At 40.9% G+C, this 21,871-nt stretch overlaps 1 pseudogene; it reads left to right on the top strand.

Moving 5' to 3' along the window:
- The first annotated feature begins 19,901 nt into the window (after nt 1–19,901).
- Nucleotides 19,902–20,001, top strand: LOC127077266 (uncharacterized; annotated as a pseudogene).
- The last annotated feature ends 1,870 nt before the right edge of the window (nt 20,002–21,871 follow it).

Raw genomic sequence — 21,871 nt, 5'->3', positions numbered from 1 at the left:
TTACTGTTCACAGCCCTTCTTACCGGAGCAACGATTGTTGTCGGAGTGTTGGTAAAAACTGGTGCAGATATGGTAATTGGATTACCACTAGTTGTAGGCGCACGTCCTTCAGCCGGTTTGAAGAATATCGTGACAGTAGACACTGCCCCACGATCTCTGTTATCAGCCCTACCAAATCGGACACATCCCTCATCAATCAGCTTCTGAATGCCAGCCCTCAACAGTTCACACCCATTAGCTGACTCTGCACAGCCCACACAATCTTCATCACAGCCCGGATGAACACCACCACCCAGCAGACGGTCTTTGACAACCAACAAAGAAGTCTGAATCTCACCGATGCTGACAACCAAATCCTCAGATTCGACCCCTTCGATACAGTTCACCCTATGAGCACCATGCGCGGGCATAGGATTATTCACAATGTTGGGCACTGGAGAGAAATTGATCGCCTTGGAATCGATCAGATCCTGGACTTTATGCTGAAAAGCCCGACACTTCTCAATATTATGCCCTGGTGCCCCAGAATGGAAATTGCACCGGACATTTGCATCATACCCTGGTGGCAGAACAGTTGGCGGAGCCATGGTTCTCAACTCAACGAATCCTAATCTGAGCAACTCAGGCAGTAGCTCAGCATAGGTCATGGGCAAGGGATCAAACCGTCTGTCAGGATGCAGCCTCTGCCTCGGCTGATAAGGACGTTGCTGTTGTTGTTGTTGTTGCTGTTGTCTCGGTTGTTGTGGAGGTTGATGTTGTTAAGGTACAGGAATGGTCACTGCAGCAACCTGTCTGTACTGATTTTGATTTCTGTTCGGACCTCGGCGGTGCTGAACAGCGTTGGTTTCACCTTCTCTACGGCGAGGTGCCCTAGAGAAAGGTTTCTTGGATGAAGAGGAACCCACATCATTAATCTTCCCGGCCTTGATTAAACTCTCGGTTCTTTCACCATATATTACAACATCAGAGAAGCTTCCAAATGGGCAACTCCCCATTCGGTCCATGAACACTCCCTGAAGTGTGCCGATGAACATATCTGTCAACTCCCTTTCCAGCATAGGGGGTTGGACTCTTGCGGCAAGTTCACGCCACCTCTGGGCGTATTCTTTGAAGCTCTCATTATTCTTCTGGCACAGACTCTGCAGCTGAGTCCGGCTCGGCGCCATATCCATGTTGTGTTTGTATTGTCTGAGAAAAGCTTCTCCCAGATCCCTCCAACATCGGATAGAATCCCTTTTGAGCTCCATGTACCAATCCAAAGATGCCCCAGATAGGCTATCTTGGAAAAAGTACATCCACATTTTCTCGTCATCTGTATATGCCGAGATCTTCCGATAATACGCCTGCACATGAGTGCGAGGGCAAGAAGTACCGTTGTACTTGTCAAAGGTGGGCGCTTTGAATTTGTGGGGAATTCTCAGACCTTCCACCAACCCCAGATTTGTGACATCGAACCCAAGAGAGTTCTGGCATTCCATCGCACGAATTTTTTCAGCCAGGGCATCAACCTTACGATCCCTATCCTCCCTTCTGACAACATCACCATCATCTTCACTCAGCATTGTGAACATGTCCTCTTGTCTGTCGACAATAGGAGCTGGATGACGCACCGGAACCTGGGTGGCTCTGACATTGACCTCTGCAGCAAGAGGCTGTCCATCCACTCTTATACCCCTGAGCTCATCTCCCACAGCATAGCCATAAACGGGAGCAGCAGCAACATTAACGGCCTCATGAACAGGTGGAACAATAGGTGAACCATGGTTAGACGCCTGAATAACCATCTCTTGTCTCTGGACCATAGCACGGAGCTCCTCCTGACCCTGAGCAACCCCTTGCATCATCGTCATGAACTGGGCCATGTTCGCCCTCATCTCAACTAACTCATTCTGGACCTGATCCATGCTCCTTCGTTGATTGAGTCTGGTAGAATACCGGTGTGGTCGCTGATCAGCTATCCTGCCTGACACAGGAACCAGAGTGAGAAGTCGGCACAAGAACACCTGTTATGCAAATGTTATGAGTATGATGCTAATGCATATGATGCAAATGATAATGATCATTTCTCAGGCATTCAAAGAGCCTGATCCATCCTCAAAAGATGGCAACCTGCAACAACACGAAAGCAATAGGGAGATACAGAAACAGCATGCAACAGAGCAATGAGTACAGAGTGAAACAACAATCTCATCTATAAATGAGCAACTGGATCATACAACAAAGATCCAAATATCCAACAAAGTACAACAAAGAATCCCACCCAACAAGCCTGGGGGTGATTCAAATCATAAACATCAGGAAATACAAGCTAAGACAAGTTACTTCCAGGAATGAGTGTCTTCAAGTAGTGACACTGGTCTATCAACAGTTCACACTCTGAACATTCTGGCAAGGGAGTGATCTTCTCCTTCAACTGTCTTCTAAGCTCAACAACTTCTGCCCCAAGCTGGGTCTCTGATGCAAGTCTCTGGTCGACTTCCTTCTTCAACTGGATATCTTTGTCTCTGAGTTGCTTCTCCAAGTCTCTGATCTTCTTCAGATAGCCGGCTTCAGCTCTCTGCAATCTCAAACACTCTCTGTGCTCTGCATCCCACAAGGTCTCCATTTCGGAATAAGATCTCTTCTTGCTCCTCACACCACCAATATCTGCACTCTGGGTGTCTCTGAGCTGATGAGACAGCTTCAGCCTATCAGCTTTGGCTTGATACAACTCCATTTGGGCATCTTGCTCTTTCCTCTTCAGACGGCGATTCTCCATCAAAGCTTGTTTGTACTGCTCAGCAGGTACACTATCAGCAAGAATCAAGGGTGGTTGCACTTGCAACGGATTCATCCTATCATAGGGCAACAGCAAAGTTTCCACTCTCTTCTTCACCCAATCGGTGTAATCAGGCATAGCAATGGCAAACTTCTTCCCTAAGACAGCTCCATCTCTAACACCAATAGACTTCCAAGCTCTCCCAATCTGCTCCAATCTAACAGGGTCGCTTCGCTTCTCAAAACACACACTCTCGGCTATCTCAGCTTCAAGTGGTCTTCCACTCATCACGAACCCTAACTGGCGAAGAGAAAGAACTGGGTTGTAATTGATGCAACCCCTGGTCCCTACAAGTGGCACGCTCCGGAACTCTCCACAACTCATAATAACATCCCGCACGTCCATCCGGTAAGACTGCCATCTGATGTCATATGAAGTAAGAGACATCACCCTCTGAGTCCATCTGTAAGTGCTCTGAGCATCAACAAACGGTCCGCTGACTGGCAGAAGAGACATAAACCATCTGAGTAAGAGTGGGAGACAACATCTGATAGCTCCACCCTTACCATGCCTACTGTGGATAGCATAGTAAGTGTCAGCTAACAGAGTAGGAACCGGATTCCCTCCCATGAAGATGCAGACTGCAGCATAGTCAATAAAATTGGGCATACTCGGAAACAGGACGATCCCATATATCATGACAGCAAGCTGGGCATAAAAAGCTTCCCAATTCCTCTTCTCTGCTTCTCCTCTAGCAACTCTCAGCAGAAACTTCAAAGGCAGACCCACAGTATCCCCACTGGTCTTCCAACTGTCACTGATCTCTCTGATACTCAGATGAAGAGCCCTAGCAATAACCCTGAAGTCCACTTCCTTTGGTACGTCCAAGAAAGGAATCTGATGCTGAATAGGGACACCCAACAGAATGGAGTACTCCTCGAGAGTAGGCGCCAACTGATAGTCCTGGAAAGTGAAGCATCTCAGCTCCGGGTTATAGAACTGAAGAAGAGTCTGCAACGGCACTGGATCGACTACCATCTTCAACAAAGTCAACAGATCCCCATACTGGTCACTGAACCCCTTCTGATGATCCCTGGTCACAAGGCTACTCAACTCAATCAGAGACGTCAGAGGCTCACGGTGGAAAATGTAGGAACAAGTCTTCCGTTTCGGCTCTGGGACTGTTGCCATCTCTATCAGTGAACCAAGCTCTGGAATATACCTGAGAAATGATATGCATGCAGGGATTAGTTTTTTTTTTTTTATTGCATTTCTTTTGAAAAATAAATATGCTATGATGCACGTGATGCAGACACGGCTGGAAAGCTGTGCATCTCTGAACACGGGATCAAACTTCGGCTCGAACTCTGATTACGACCATCAGAAACCCCAAAGTCAACTGGTCAACTGTCATCTGAACCCAATCTGAGAACTAATTCACCAACAGTAACACTGAGTCACCAACCGGTCACCATCAGTCACCAACAGTCACCATCTGTACCTGTGAAAATGATCATTCCCTCCCCACTCACGGGTGTCATCTAGGCCAGGGTAAGGTCGAGAGAAACGCAGGATAAACAACCCTTTCAAGAATATCATCCTGTGCACACCAGATGTATGCACCGATAATACCCCCTCAGAGTCTGAACTACTCGTGATGTCAATGTTCCGCTAAGTGGCGTACACCACCCGCTTCCCATGAATCACTCTATTCCTAGGTTTCCTAGATTTCACTCATAACCTGGGTGTTGGGCCTTTTACCTCGAGTAACTCCCACCCCAAACAGAGAGAACACAGCACAACCAGCAGATGAATATGAATGAATGCAAACATTAATGCACACATTAAATGCAAACAGTAAATGAAATGAATGCAATAAATAACAGCAAACAACAACCAAAATCCTAACCTAGAGAGCGCTAGGACTGACTCGCTTAGGGAAGATGGACCAGCAAGAGGTCAACTTCTCTACGTCCCCAGCAGAGTCGCCAGCTGTCGCATTACGCGAAAAACCGGCGGGAAAACAAGAACAGAGCCGCCACCGTGCGTTATTTATCCCAAAAGAGGGAAAGGAAACACTCAGAGTAAACCTGGAAAAAGCATGGTCTCGCGACCAAAGAGAATGGGATCGGGAGTCGGTTATGCGAAGGGAAGGTACTAGCACCCCTACGCATCCGTCGTACTCGACGGGATCCACGCACAAAAGGAAGGAAAATGGTTGCTAAAACACTGCTCATAAACAAACAAACACTTGCTGAAAGAGACACAAGAAAACAAACGAGACTGACTCGGCAGGATCTCGCATCCTGGGCCTACTTAGTCTATCAAGCATAGACATCAGAGTCAAAGTAGTTCGGACTGGGGAAATGACACATGCTCGCTAGGATATCGCATCCTATGCATACGTATATCCTTTGGACGAAGGAGAATCAGAGCATTCGTAGCTCGGCTAACACGCACACAAAACCACACAAACACGGGCAAACATGGAACCCGAATGCCAATCGCTGGACTTACATCAGCTTCCGAACCAAACACACGCACACTGGAACCCGAACGCCAATCGCTGGACTTACATCAGCTTCCGAACCAAACACACGCACACTGGAACCCGAATGCCACTCGATGGACTTACATCAGCTTCCAAGCACACAACAAGACAAAATAAAGACACAGGCGCCCGGAGAGATCTGCTCATCTCCTGCCTACGTACCTCATCTGGTATGAGGATCAGGGCGACGTAGTTCCCCTACGGAGGGACACAGGACTAGCCTAACCAGATAACAGAGGGAGACACAACTAGGGAGACTAACTCGAGCCTAGATGTTATCATGCAAAATCATCCCTAAGTTAAGGTTTCTAGCTAACTTGCACAGGAAGCAAGCATATCTTATTCAACACAGGTAAACAGCAAATCAAGCATTCACAAGTAGCACACACTATATACACACAAGTGGGGCTCAATCAAGGGGTAAGACTGCAAGAGCAAGTCATCTGTACAGGGGTAAAGGTAGCTCTTAACCTTGACACTGAGAGTCAAGGTGAAGCTAGATGAAAGGTGAGTGAAGATAAGACTTCACAGCTCTTATCCCTGGTCAGGGAGAGCTATAGACAAAGAAGTGTGGGTCCAGAAAGTGGGAACCCTTCTACACTTTAAGACACTGACACAACTGTACACTGTACAAGATCTTGGGTTTGTATCCCAATGCATCAACACAGCGGTGTGAGCAGGGGGATGACTCAACAGAAGAGCGGGAGATAGATTGCATATCTCTTATATCCGCCAATCGCCTCATTGAGGTCTTTACCTGCTTGGGGACAAAAGTAAACAATCACAAACATTGCCTCTTAAGGAGGACTTCAGACAGGTGCCTGGCCAAGTAACAGGCCAGGTCTTCCAGACTACATAGAGACAAGAGAGTCTACCTCAATGCTTAAGCAAAGCAAAGCAAGCTAGTTCTCAAAGAACTAAAGCGACTATGGTACCTGAAATCAATCAAGTATAATCAGTATTCAAGTCACAGAACTAAACAGCAAATGGTTCACAATTAACTATACACAGACAAACACAAGCCAATGCACAAAGGTGCAAGCCATTAAGGCTCAAACTCAAATATCAACCCTGCAAAACAAAGTCAAAATTAGCTATATACAAATCACAAGTCAACTCCAAGGGAGGCACATCATCAAGCAAAGGCCATTTGTGCTATTAACCTGAAACACAACTCAAAAGTGAGATTACAAGCCACTAGTCCAAGACTAGGGTCAAAAGGAGATGAAAAATCCAAAACAGCAAGTAAAAAATGATCAAAACCAAGACAAATCAATTAAGAAGAGAATCCAATTAGTCTCACATCAAAACTATGCACCAAATCCATTTCATGCACAATTTAAGTCAAACTAGGCAAGTGTGGACCACATATAAGCAAACAGAATGATCACCACCAAACAAATACCAAAACAGCTCAATAAATTCCACAAAAATTCAAGTCTAAACAGAACACACTCAATGAGCATCATGTCAAATTTCATGTTATTTGGACAAGAGGAAGTAGGGAAATTAAATTCAACAAGTCAGGACATGCAAAAATCAATCCAAACTAGGTCACAAAGTGTACACCAACTTCAATCAATTGTAAAACAGTGACAACAAATGAGAAATGAATGGGACCAAAGCCAAAGTGAACTCAAACATGTTAGGAATCACTCCATCAAATTTCATCTTCATATGGTAAGGTATGAGAATTTCACATAGCATGGAAGTTAATCACTCAAGAAAACCCTTAAAATGTCTAAACAGCAAGCAAAAATCCCAATCAAATAGGAAATGGCTCAACAATTCCTACAAAAAATCATGGCAAAACTAGACATATACAAGATATCACATGCAAAAAATCAGAGCCATAGGCATAGCATAGGCAGGGAAACAAAATTCATGAACATGTCATAATCATAGTGTGACACAAATTGTCACACTCAACTTGATCACATCATAACTCTCTAACCAGGGACTCAAAATTAGCAAACTATACATCAAAATCACCAGGAAAGAGTCAAGAACAAGCATGTGAAATTTCAATCATTTTGGACTAGGCATCAAGATTTCATAATAAAAATGGTAAAACATACATCAAATGCATACATGATCAAAGGCATTAGGCAAAACCAAAAATCCACCAGGCACAACTTCCATTATCATACCTAAAAAAAACTAGACAAAATTTGGAGATCAACACAAAAATCCCCACTCAATTTGGACCAAAATTGGATTTATTATGATTTTTGGAAGTTTTGTGAAATAATGAAATATTTATTTAAGTTTTTAAAATGAAAATGATTAAGCTGATGGCAAACTGGTAATTATCATGCGCTCGGCCAAAACGACGCAGTTTCATTAAACTGCCTGGCGCGCCGTGATTGGCTCGGCTTGGCGGTAAACATGTAATTCAAACTGAAGCACAAGGAAACGGATCAAACACTGAAACTGGACGCGTTCATCAACATTCATAGCAGTTCATCATCAAAATCATCATCAAGAACATTTTTGCACCAAAATGAGCAAACAATATACCGTTGGAACCGTCTAAGCATGAGGATCAAGGATATGATGAGGAAAATGTCCAGAAATCAACATACAAAGAGAATCGAACAGAAATAGTTTTGACATGCAATCTTTAAATCCAAATATCTTCAACAATACTTGATGAAATTAAGTGATCTAAGTTGCAATGAGCTCTATAATCTTCACTCTATCAAATCCGCATGTCAATTTCAAGCATAGTGACAATCGAATTCGTACCTTCTTGATGTGCAGTGCTCGATTTAGGTGTTTTCAAGGCGGGATTGTGTGAAACAGGTGGAGTATGTTGATGTAGAAGGTGTATGGAGTGACTAGATTAGCTCAATTGTGCGTGGACATGACGAATCTTGCAGCTGCCATTGATGATCAAGCTTGCACCAGTTGGAGTTTTGGCACGATTCCTGCTCCAATAGCTTCAAACAGCACTTCAAAAGTACCTACAGATGATGATTCCACAAAGAAATGGCAAAAGCAATGGTTAAATCTTGATGAACAATGAAGAAAAAGTGTGTGTAAAAATGGAGAAAATTAAGAGAATTGTGAGATTTTTCTGTTTGGATCTGAGAATATGAGATGTCCTTATGATATTCTGTTATAATTATCTCTTTATACCTCACACTAATCCAAAATTTAATCAAGATTAAGCAAATGGAAGTGATTAGCATAATGTGCATTTTCATGCTTTGGCCAAAATACCCTTTCTCTTGTGCAGCCAATTTATCAGTCCAAATTTGGTTCAAGCAAGTTCCAAATGCTATTTGTGAAGTGTTGCAACTGGTCCCATGTGCATAGGCCATGTATTTCTCAAAATCACTATGTCATGCCAAAAATGCAAATGAATTCACTTGAAAAATGCCATTTTGCTATGAGAGTTTTTGATAAAATGTGATTATGCACCATGAAAGATCACATGAAATGTGGTTTGCTGATCGCTCGACTGTGTGCGTCGAGAATGGGATACAAACTGCAAGTGCACAGTTCTATCGCGTAGTTTTAAAAGATATCGATCCCACAGGGACTTATGAATCGATATACCGTTATCTAAGGTTACTACGTAAATCTAAGGTGAAAATGTTTGATTGTTTGGGGAAAAACTAAGAGCTAAACTAAGATCTAGATTAAATATTAATAAAACGGATATCGGTGTGTAGTTCGTCAAAACTAGGGAATCAAGTCTTTGTCGGTTTCTTGGTTTTAAAATGAATCGTTTCAGTTAACTTTATTGGTTAAAGGTTTTATCTCAAACTCTCGCTCTGTTGAATAAACCATGATTTTATATTAATGTAGCTGTCACTTATAATTAAGTCAAAAACCATATTTTGAAAACAATAAAGTTGCAGAAACTCTTTTTAAGAAAACACTGACCGTTTTAAACACCCTTATCTCAAACTCTCGCTCTGTTGACTTAGGTTATATAATCAAATCCAAATGCTTAACTCTCGTCCTCACATTCAATCTTTAAAAATACTTTTTGGAAAAGGTCAGAATTTAATTAACTCTAAAACTTGCTCTCGCCCTGATCTAGAATTAATGCCTAACTTACACTGTCCAGTTAAAATCTCAAACTCTCGCTCTATTGATTTTAACTTCTTTATGTCCTTTACTTCTGTAAAAAATCTTGTTATTAAACCTGTAAGTTGAGACCGTAAAAAAGATTGATTTTAATTTTAAATTTAGATAGACCGACTCAGTCTTGATCCCTTATTCTGCTTACTTTACATACCGATACCTAGGCGAATTAGCCAGACATGCTAAATAAACAAGAATACATATCATGCATAAACAGACTCATTCCAGGCAGATAATATAGATAAATAATAAAACAAAATATTAAATAATGATTAAAGAACCTGAATGCGCAATACAATAGTCTTGAACACTCTACCACAAGCCGGTAGGATTTGTTCTTCGATTCTTCAATTAAATAATAAATTAAACCAAGGAAATAAAACTAGAATCTAACGTAAGGTTAAATCCGATAAAAAGTTGCACAATAGTTTCCGGTGTAGAAACTATTATGCGAAAAATATCTAAATGCTAAAAAAGGGAAAGATAAATTTGCAAGGGAAAAAGAATGCAGAACTTGCAAAAGAAATAAATAAAATAAACAATGTTAAGTTGCTGGAAAGGAAAAAATAAGCAAAAGCGTGAAAAGAAAATTTGGCAGAGCTTCGGCAATATGAGCGTGGAAAAACCGGAGGGACTTTTAGGTTTTTGAGATGGCTATTTATAATAGTGTTGGTAACTGCTTTCCGTTTCTCCCATTCTTCAACGTGGCTACATGCACGGCGTGGATATAGGAGACCAACTTCTCAACGTTCTTCTTCAAGTCTTTCTGAGGGCGTTACTTGCGCCAAAAAGGTAGTGGAATTGTGTGACGCTCGTCACACTATGTGTGACGTCCGTCACAAGGCTGTTTTGCGTGACGCTCGTCACGCACCCTGTGACGTCCGTCACAGGCACAGCGTTGGTGACTTGTGCGCTTTGGGCTGGGCTTTGGCATTTGGTCCCTTTTCTCTCCTTTTTGCACCTCCTTTTCTTCCATTTTCACTTGTTCTTCAAAATAGACTACCTGAGACAATTAGGAAGAAAATACCACGTAATATCTCATAAAATGCAGTAAACCGAAATAAATAGTCATAGAATTTAATGGAATTAAGTCCTAAAATATGATATAATTTCGTGTTATCAAACTCCCCCATACTTAGATCTTTGCTTGTCCTCAAGCAAAAATTCAGTATAGAAATCGTTTTCAAAAATTTAGCCCGGCGAAGTTTCAAAACACACATCAATTCGTAATAGGTTGCAAATGGATTTTGTTTAGAAGCAATTTTGAGTTTAGTCTTGACATCAACAACTACCGTTACAACTTAGATAACCCTACCTTATGCAAATCAGTTCAAGTACTGCCATTATAGCTATCCTAGTTCCTTTACTTTTATTTCACCCGCTTTCATTCTAGCGGAATCACATTAAGCCCTTTATCTTTTCGCGCACATAGTGGAGTAACCGGTTAGTGATTATGATCCGCTTTTAGCTAGAAGTTCTGGTACATAAGTCGGATAACTTCGTTATTCAGTCCATTGCAAATTGTGGGGGATCGAACCGTAGTCCGCCCTACCGAGTTCAGTACCAGATACCTACTGAACCAACTCATAATGGATTTTTCATATTGTGTTTTTGCATGATCTGCAACCTTTAGATTAAATGATCTGGTAAGGATCACCTAATTTAATCAGTGCATTTCCTGATATATTCATATATTTTATGTTACTTTGGGAGTCATTCACTTATATTCGTCGGTTCTCCACGTAGTTTGCTATTAAGATGGTGCTGACTTCTCGTATAAACTACTCGGGGGTTACTCTAAAGCTAAAAGTTCGAGGGATTTGTATAATGGATACTTATCCTGATCTAACATGTTGAGGTTCTCAGAGCGTTGTTATGGTAATGATTTTTTTGTCTTGATTTCACTCAAGTTTTATAAAGTAAGCAACCTTTATGCTTATTGGGTGTGTTGAAATTTTTTTTTTTTTTTTTTTTTATGACTCAAGAAAATTGAGGGGAATAGATAATAGAAATATTTCACACTAGGGGCTTAACTTAAAATTATAATTTTTTTTTTTTTTTTTTTTTTTTTTTTAGATAAATAATAAAGGGAAATAACAATGAAAGGGAAAATAACATACTTGAAGAATGGAAATGGAAGGAACAAGTTTACCCCCCCATACTTAAATTAAACATTGTCCCCAATGTTTTAAGGAAATGAAATACAAGATGGAAAGGAAAAAGAAACTACAACTAAGGTTGTCTTCCGCCTCTGGTTCTTGGACCTGGTGATCTCTGACGTAAGTCTAAGTTGTCGAACCTGCTGAACAACTCAGTAAACCGCTGGTCGGTTATGGCATTCCTAGCATCCTGTTGCTGTTGCATTTAATGCATCATCTGCAGCATCTCGACATTCTGTGCCTGCATTCCATCGATAGCATCCATAATGTCGTCGTTGGTTGCAGGCCTTCTTCGTCGACGACGTTGGGAGGATGGGCCAGTTGTATTGCCGGAAGGGTTGAGCGGGACTGACTGTTGTGTAGGCGGATGATCACCTTGTTCCATTTCTTCAAACTCATCTGTTTGCGGGTTTGTTTGTGAAGGCTCGGTGGTTTCAGGAGCGTTTAGATCATAGAGGTGGCGGTTGGGGTTTGTGACATCAGTGAGGCCAGTATTTGGTAGAACAACGCTTGGGACTGCCTGGTTGTTCACCATAAGATAATATCCTCCGCCTACTCTGTTCTTAATCAAGCAGCTGGATCGACAGTAGCTGGTATCCATAGATAGGGGAGGTAGGGATTCTAAAGTTTGGAGTTTATCCCTTAGGTTTAGGCCAAGTGCGATGGTGGTGATTAATCCACCAATTATAAAAGGTTGCCTGCCTCTAGCACATAAGGTGCGGATATGATGAAAGAGAAAGGAGGCGGCGTTTACCTGAGTATCTGGTGCGAAGACGCACTGGAGGAAAAATAGCTCCTTTGAGTTGACCTTGCTGTTGTTTGGCCTTCCAAAAATTGTGTTTTGCAAGATGCGGATAAAGTACCGGATAGTGGGGTTATGTATATGGGAGAGAAGGAGCTCTTCCCAGTTGTAGGTTTCTATACCGGAAATTTTCTTAAAAAGGCCGAAAACACCAACTGTGTTCCAGTTTGAGGTTGGAGGGATTCTGGCATGCAGCAGACCTTCTGTGGGAAATTGTAGCATGGTACTCAATTGGTGTTGGGTTAGAGAGTACTCGGTGTTAAACATACGGAAGGTTGCCGTACCGGTTAGAAATTTGTCTTCACCGGCGGGAGTGGTGTAGTCATATGAACTTAAGAATTCTAAGGTTAGGGATGGGTAGGTGGGTTGGTTATGAGTGCAAAGGAAGGTTAAGTTGGCTTGACGGAGCATCCATTCGATACCTTGGAGTAGGCCTAATTGTTGTAAACAAGGTAAATCGGGGTACCTGGTGGAGGCGACGCCTCGCTGTTGGAAACGCTCGAATTGCTCCCTCTGATAATCGTCATCTACGGATCGGAAGATGATATTTCCGAAATTCTGATTTCCCGCCATTGTGATGAATTTTTGAAGGGATGATTTGGAAAGAAAAAGAAATGTATTTGATATGAGAGAATTGTTTTGCGGTGAATGAAGGAAGGTTTGGTGGGTATTTATAGGAGAAGAATTTGGAAGGTGGAAAGAAAAAGTGGTTGAAAAGTAATTAAGTGTGGTTAAATGAAAAGTGAATGGGGAAGATAAAAAGTTAAAGTGTAACGTTCGTCTCCAACGGCTCCTTAACGTTCACTAGTCTGAGGAGTGTTACGCTCGTCACAGGGCTGTGACGCTCGTAACAGGCAATAGGCGTGCCGTCCGTTATGGGTAGTGTGACGCTCGTCACACTTCCTTTTTGGAAAGGCTTAGTGGCGCTTCACAGAATTACTTTGGTTGGTGAATTTTAATGTTTCATTCTGTTTATGATCAGTTTAGTCTGCAATTTAATTTATTGCGCACGCTTACTTGCTTTGTATAATAATAATAATAGGTAACAACAGTAGAGCATAATAGCCATTGCATAATAAAATTAACTAAACAGCTTCAATAAAAATGATCATAATGTATTACAGGGAAGGAAAACAATGAAATGAAAGAGAAATAAACATGAATTCAAATAACATTAATAAATAAATCTAACTTAAAACTAAATAACTTAGGAAAATAACTAAACTCTATCCCTCTGTACGATCTCTGGCTGGAGGAGCAAAAGAGTTAACATGATGTAGCAATTCGTGAAACTGATTCGTCATGCTGCTCATGTATCCTAGAACTTCATCTCTCATGTTAGTAAATTCTCCTCTAAGGGCGTCTTGTTCTGACATCAAAGCTTCAATGGCGGTGTTATAATCAGTTCCGGGCATATGATGCCGGAGGTCAGGTATGGCTGATTCTTCGGTCGGAACAGGCTGAGGAGGGGGGTCAATATCATGATAGCCGGATGGTGTCTGAGGGTCAGACTCAGCAAGGGAGATCTGGTCAACATAATTCTCATAGTCATCACAAATCTCATAATCCTGGATGGATTCAGTGGATCCAGCAGGAGTTGGGGTTTCATTCAGGTTATAGAGCCAGTTCCTTTGGTTATGAACACTAGTCCTAGGATCGGGCATGGTGAATAGGCAGAGAACCTGGTTATCAATAATAAGCTCAAACTCATCAGACCCTATGTTTGCTATAAACATAGTGTTGAAGAGGAAAGGTATACTCATAGTAGTAATGCCACAAAAAGGGTTAAGGTCAAGCATAGGCTGACGTAATCCAATAGCATTACCTATCATAGTTATCAAACCGCCTATTCTAATGGGTGCTCGCTCATCCTGGATAAGGTGGTCCAAATTAGCTAACATAAAAGTAGCACCGTTTACTGGACGGTTCTGGGAAGCACAAAATATGATGAAGAGTTCATCACGTGAAACTGAAGTACTATTTGGCTTCTTCCCAAATAAAGTGTGGGTCAGGATCTTATGGAAATAGCGAAAAGTCGGGTTATGTATGTTTCCAGAGAGAAACTCATGTTCTTCGGGCTCATCATTTCCAGTCAGCTTACCCCAAAAGTGTTCAAGCTCTCTATATTCAAAAAGTTCTTCCTGGCTTACAGTGAATGTATCAAAGGAGGTAGGAAAACCCAAAAGGTTGGTAAAGTCTCTAATATTAAATTGGTACTCCATATTGAACATTCTGAACTGGATAAAATCTCTGCTAATTCCTTTTCCATGGCTGGGTAGATAGATTAGTGAACTAAGGAATTCTAGTGTGAGTCTCCGGTAGGTGGTGAAATGTCTCAGGATAGGGGATGTCTCCCATCCTATCTGACTCAGCAAATACAGGACACTCTGTCTCAGTCCAAGGGCAGTCATAGCCCAATCATCAGCATATAAACTAGGTAGCATCTCTCTAGCGGCTAATTCTTCAAACTTTTGTTTCTGAGCCATTCCTCTGAACTTGATACCCATACGATCAAAATGTCCCATCTGGTTAGTGTTAGCTAGAGAAAAGAAAACATGAGTTTAAGTCAGGATTTGGCCAAATGCCGAAAGAAGGAAAAAAAAATATTATTATAAATTTTTTTTTTTTTTTATATAAATCAAGAATGAATACTAAACAGAAATTAAAAGAATAATTAAGAAAGAAATAGGGAAATGATAATAATAGAATAATAAAATAACAAATTAATTTGTGGGTTGTCTCCCACTAAGCGCTTTGTTTAAATGTCGCAAGCTCGACAAAGAAACTGTTAAATATAGTCTATGAGTCCTGGGGGCGTTTCGTCTAAGTGTAGAATTTGCGAATCCTCGTTGGTTTCCGCATAGTGATAGTGTTTCAGACGTTGCCCGTTTACGGTGAACGGTTCTGTAGATTGTCCTTTTATTTCTACTGCTCCACTGGGAAAGATTTTAGTGATATGAAAAGGTCCTGACCATCTGGATCGTAGTTTTCCCGGGAATAACTTTAGTCTAGAGTTAAATAAAAGTACTGCGTCGCCTTGCTTGAAGATTTTCCTTGATATACGCTTGTCATGCCATTGTTTTGTTCTTTCTTTATAGATTTTGGCATTTTCATAGGCGTCTCTTCTGAGTTCCTCTAATTCGTTTATGTCAAGGATTCTCTTTTCACCGGCGGCTTTATAATTCAAATTTAAATTTCTAATAGCCCAATAGGCTTTATGTTCTAATTCTACCGGGAGGTGACATGATTTTCCATAAATGAGCTTAAATGGGGTCGTCCCTATGGGAGTTTTATAAGCAGTTCGGTATGCCCACAAGGCTTCTGGTAATTTCAATGACCAATCTTTCCTTGAAGTGGCGACCGTTTTTTCTAGTATTTGCTTGATTTCTCTGTTAGATACTTCCACTTGTCCACTGGTTTGAGGGTGGTAAGGTGTTGCTATCCTATGTCTCACTCCATATTTAAGTAGTAGTTTTTCGAGTACCTTGGATATAAAGTGTGATCCACCATCACTGACTACTATTCTTGGGGTGCCAAATCTCGGAAATATTATATTTTTAAAGAGTCTAGTTACTACTCGGGTGTCATTGGTTGGAGAAGCTATAGCTTCGATCCACTTTGATACGTAGTCAACTGCCACGAGTATGTATTTGTTACCGAAAGAGGATGGGAAAGGTCCCATGAAGTCTATCCCCCACACGTCGAAAATCTCTACTTCCAAAATACCTTTTTGTGGCATCTCGTCGCGTCTAGATATGTTTCCCGTGCGTTGACATCTGTCACACTCCTTAATAGCCGCATGTACGTCTTTCCATATAGTTGGCCAATAGAAGCCAGCTTGTAGGATTTTAGAGCAGGTCTTGGATGTACTTGTGTGTCCACCATAAGGAGCGGAGTGACAGTGTTGGATTATATTTTCTACCTCTTCTTCGGGTATACATCGACGGAAAATACCATCGGGGCCTCTTTTGAAAAGTAAGGGATCATCCCAGTAATAGTGTTTTATGTCGTGGAAGAATCGTTTCTTCTGCTGGTAAGATAAAGTAGGTGGAACTATTCCGGCAGCTAAATAATTGACTAGATCAGCGTACCATGGTGTGACAGATATAGCTAAGGTGGTTTCTACTTGTATGTCGGAGTTGTTCTCTTCCAAAGTAGCTATAAGTTTGTCGTACGAGAAATCATCATTAATTGATGTTCTTTCCGGTTCAAGGTTCTCAAGTCTAGAGAGGTGGTCTGCTACTACGTTTTCAGTTCCTTTCTTGTCCTTGATTTCTAAGTCGAATTCTTGTAGCAACAAGATCCATCTTAGGAGTCTAGGTTTAGCATCTTTTTTTGTTAAAAGGTACCTGATAGCAGCGTGATCGGTATAAACTATTATTTTGGCTCCTACCAAGTAAGAACGAAATTTATCCAGCGCAAATACCACTGCTAGGAGTTCTTTCTCGGTTGTGGCATAATTCATTTGCGCTTCATCCAGGGTTCTGCTAGCGTAATATATAACGTGAAGCTTTTTATCCTTTCTTTGTCCTAGAACAGCACCTACAGCATAGTCACTGGCATCGCACATTATTTCGAATGGTTCATTCCAGTCTGGTGTCTGCATAATGGGTGCTGAGATCAATGCTTGTTTAAGAGTTTGAAATGCTTTTAAACAGTTATCGTCGAATATGAATTCAGCATCTTTCATCAACAGTCCGGTTAAGGGTTTAGTTATCTTAGAGAAGTCTTTGATGAATCGTCGGTAAAAACCGGCGTGTCCTAAAAAGCTTCGTACTTCTCTCACGGTTCTTGGGGGTTGAAGATTTTCGATTACCTCTATCTTGGCTTTGTCTACTTCAATTCCTCTGTTCGAGATGATGTGTCCTAAAACAATTCCTTCTTGTACCATAAAGTGGCACTTTTCCCAATTAAGTACTAAGTTTACTTTTACACATCGCTCAAGAACTCTTTCTAGGTTTTCAAGGCATTCTTCGAAACTTTGTCCGTATACAGAAAAGTCATCCATAAATACTTCCATGATGTTTTCGAGAAAGTCGGCGAATATTGCCATCATGCATCTTTGAAAAGTTGCAGGGGCATTACACAGACCAAACGGCATTCGTCTATAAGCGAAGGTGCCAAAAGGGCATGTGAATGTTGTCTTTTCTTGGTCATCAGGGTGAATTGGTATTTGAAAGAAGCCTGAATAACCGTCTAGATAACAAAAATGTGAATGTTTTGCTAATCGTTCTAACATTTGGTCAATGAATGGTAAAGGGAAATGATCTTTTCGGGTTGCTTTGTTTAGTTTCCTATAATCAATGCACATTCTCCATCCCGATTCGATTCGTTTAGTTATAGTTTCTCCTTTTTCGTTTTCAATAACGGTTATGCCTCCTTTCTTTGGTACAACGTGTACAGGACTGACCCATTTGCTATCGGATATAGGATATATAATACCTGCTTCCAATAACTTGGTTATTTCTTTCTTTACTACCTCACTTAGGATCGGATTTAGTCTTCTCTGGTGTTCCCTAGAGGTTTTACAGTCTTCTTCTAACATGATGCGGTGCATACAAATAGAAGGGCTTATTCCTTTAAGATCGGTGATGTGGTATCCTAGTGCGGTTGGATATTTTCTTAAGATATGTAGGAGTTTTTCTGTTTCGAGTCTTCCTAGATCTGCATTAACTATCACAGGTCGTTCAAGTTCTAAGTCTAGGAATTCATATCTCAGATTTTTGGGAAGTGTTTTCAAATCAGGGGTTGGTTTGTTAAGACACTGCGTAGGATCCGGTGTTATTGCTAGGCATTGTTTAGATTTGTCTTCTAAAAGATAGTCTGATGATTTGTCTTCTCCTGACTCTGCTTCTTTTATGCATTCATCGATGATATCCATGAAGTAACATGTATCTTCTATTGCAGGTGCTTTCAAGAATTGGGAAAGAATGAATTCAATTTTCTCTTCACCTACTTCGAAGGTGAGTCGTCCTCGTTTTACGTCTATGATTGCACCGGCAGTTGCTAAGAATGGTCTTCCTAGTATAATAGGTGTAGTATCATCTTCTCTAATGTCCATAATTGTGAAGTCAGTGGGAATGTAAAACTGACCTATGCGTACGGGAACGTTTTCAAGGATTCCTACAGGATATTTGATGGAACGATCTGCTAATTGCACAGACATTTTGGTCGGTCTTAATTCTCCCATTTCCAGTTTCTTACATATGGATAAAGGCATAACGCTAATTCCGGCTCCTAAATCGCATAAGGCTTTGTCGATGACAAATTTTCCTATGTGACAGGGTATAGAGAAACTACCCGGATCCTTGAGTTTAGGGGGCATGTTTTGGATTATAGCGCTACATTCGGCAGGGAGTGTAACGGTTTCGCTATCCTCAAGTTTCCTCTTATTAGAAAGAATTTCTTTTAAGAATTTAGCATATGAGGGCATCTGCGTAATAGCTTCGGTAAACGGAATTGTAACGTTTAATTGTTTAAGGAGATCAACAAATTTTCTAAATTGGCCTACATCTTTGGTTTTAACAAGCCTTTGAGGGTAGGGTATGGGGGTTTGTAAGGTGGTGGAGGTACATAAGGTTCCTTCTTTTCTAGGGTTTCCTTATTACTCTCTTCTTTTCCTTAGGTTCACTTTCCTCAGTTGATTTCTTAGGGTTTTGGTTTTCTATCCTTGGGTCAGACGGTCCTTCCACTTCCGTTCCACTTCTTAATATAATTGCATGAGCTTGGCTTCTCGGATTAGGTTGGGGCTGTCCAGGGAATGTACCAGTTGGTGCAGCAGTAGGTGCTTGTTGTTGAGCTACTTGAGATATTTGCGTTTCCAGCATTTTGTTATGGGTAGCCAAGGCATCTACTTTGCTTGCTAGTTGTTTAAGTTGTTCGCCAGTGTGTATGTTCTGGTTTAAGAAATCTTTATTGGTTTGTTGTTGGGATGCTATAAAGTTTTCCATCATGATTTCCAAGTTGGATTTTCTAGGGGTATTATTGTTAGGATTCGGTTTCTGATATCCCGGAGGTATAGATGGGGCTTGATTTGGAGACTGTCCAGGTGCGTATAAAGCATTATTACTCTTATATGAAAAGTTTGGATGGTTCTTCCAATTTGGGTTATAGGTATTCGAGTAGGGGCTTCCTTGAGCATAGTTTACTTGCTCTGCTTGGATTCCAGTCAAGAGTTGACATTCCGCAGGAGTGTGGCCTTGGATTCCACAGACCTCGCAATTCTGAGTTATAGCAACCACGGCGGCTGGAGGTGATACGTTTAAACTTTCAATTTTCTGGACCAAAGCATCCACTTTTGCATTAACGTGATCAAGGTTACTTATCTCGTACATGCCAGTTTTCGGTTGAGGTTTTTCCACCGTTGTTCGTTCGGTTCCCCACTGATAGTGATTTTGGGCCATGCTCTCGATAAGCTGGTAAGCATCAGCATAAGGTTTGTTCATTAGTGCACCACCTGCAGCGGCGTCTATTGTTAACCTTGTGTTGTATAAGAGACCATTATAAAATGTGTGAATTACTAACCAGTCTTCCAAACCATGGTGTGGGCAAAGTCTCATCATGTCTTTGTATCTTTCCCATGCTTCGAAAAGAGACTCGTTGTCTTTCTGTTTAAATCCGTTTATCTGGGCTCTTAACATAGCTGTTTTGCTTGGCGGAAAATATCGGGCAAGAAAAACTTTCTTCAACTCGTTCCATGTGGTGACTGAGTTGGAAGGAAGTGATTGAAGCCATCTTCTAGCGCTATCTCTTAATGAGAAAGGAAAAAGACGAAGTCGAATTGCCTCTGAAGTGACACCATTAGCTTTAACAGTATCAGCGTATTGGACAAATACGGATAAATGAAGGTTTGGATCTTCGGTAAGATTTCCAGAGAATTGGTTCTGTTGCACAGCTTGCAACAGCGAAGGTTTAAGTTCGAAGTTGTTTGCTTCGATTGCGGGCGGAGCAATACTTGAATGCGGTTCATCTTGCGATGGAGCGGCGTAATCTCTAAGAGCACGAGCTGGTTCTGCCATCTCGGGTATCGAAGGAAAATGTTTTTGAGATCAGGAAGGTCTATAGGAGGGAGATTGTTTTCAGCACGATATTCCCGAATTCGTCGTAAGACTCGGAGATATAGTTCGATATCGTTGATTCGTAAATAGAGCGGTTCGCCTTGAGAGCGAGTGCGTGGCATACAAATCAACGAAAGAAAGAATAGAAGAAAAAGAAACCTTAGTCTCTACAGCGTAACGGAAGAGTTACGATATCGATTAAATAGAAGTCCCCGGCAACGGCGCCAAAAACTTGATCGCTCGACTGTGTGCGTCGAGAATGGGATACAAACTGCAAGTGCACAGTTCTATCGCGTAGTTTTAAAAGATATCGATCCCACAGGGACTTATGAATCGATATACCGTTATCTAAGGTTACTACGTAAATCTAAGGTGAAAATGTTTGATTGTTGGGGGAAAAACTAAGAGCTAAACTAAGATCTAGATTAAATATTAATAAAACGGATATCGGTGTGTAGTTCGTCAAAACTAGGGAATCAAGTCTTTGTCGGTTTCTTGGTTTTAAAATGAATCGTTTCAGTTAACTTTATTGGTTAAAGGTTTTATCTCAAACTCTCGCTCTGTTGAATAAACCATGATTTTATATTAATGTAGCTGTCACTTATAATTAAGTCAAAAACCATATTTTGAAAACAATAAAGTTGCAGAAACTCTTTTTAAGAAAACACTGACCGTTTTAAACACCCTTATCTCAAACTCTCGCTCTGTTGACTTAGGTTATATAATCAAATCCAAATGCTTAACTCTCGTCCTCACATTCAATCTTTAAAAATACTTTTTGGAAAAGGTCAGAATTTAATTAACTCTAAAACTTGCTCTCGCCCTGATCTAGAATTAATGCCTAACTTACACTGTCCAGTTAAAATCTCAAACTCTCGCTCTATTGATTTTAACTTCTTTATGTCCTTTACTTCTGTTAAAAATCTTGTTATTAAACCTGTAAGTTGAGACCGTAAAAAAGATTGATTTTAATTTTAAGTTTAGATAGACCGACTCAGTCTTGATCCCTTATTCTGCTTACTTTACATACCGATACCTAGGCGAATTAGCCAGACATGCTAAATAAACAAGAATACATATCATGCATAAACAGACTCATTCCAGGCAGATAATATAGATAAATAATAAAACAAAATATTAAATAATGATTAAAGAACCTGAATGCGCAATACAATAGTCTTGAACACTCTACCACAAGCCGGTAGGATTTGTTCTTCGATTCTTCAATTAAATAATAAATTAAACCAAGGAAATAAAACTAGAATCTAACGTAAGGTTAAATCCGATAAAAAGTTGCACAATAGTTTCCGGTGTAGAAACTATTATGCGAAAAATATCTAAATGCTAAAAAAGGGAAAGATAAATTTGCAAGGGAAAAAGAATGCAGAACTTGCAAAAGAAATAAATAAAATAAACAATGTTAAGTTGCTGGAAAGAAAAAATAAG

This window comes from Lathyrus oleraceus, chromosome 4 (genome assembly GCF_024323335.1).
Source record: "Lathyrus oleraceus cultivar Zhongwan6 chromosome 4, CAAS_Psat_ZW6_1.0, whole genome shotgun sequence".
Classification (NCBI taxonomy): domain Eukaryota; kingdom Viridiplantae; phylum Streptophyta; class Magnoliopsida; order Fabales; family Fabaceae; genus Lathyrus; species Lathyrus oleraceus.
This window is presented reverse-complemented; position numbering and strand designations above follow the sequence as displayed.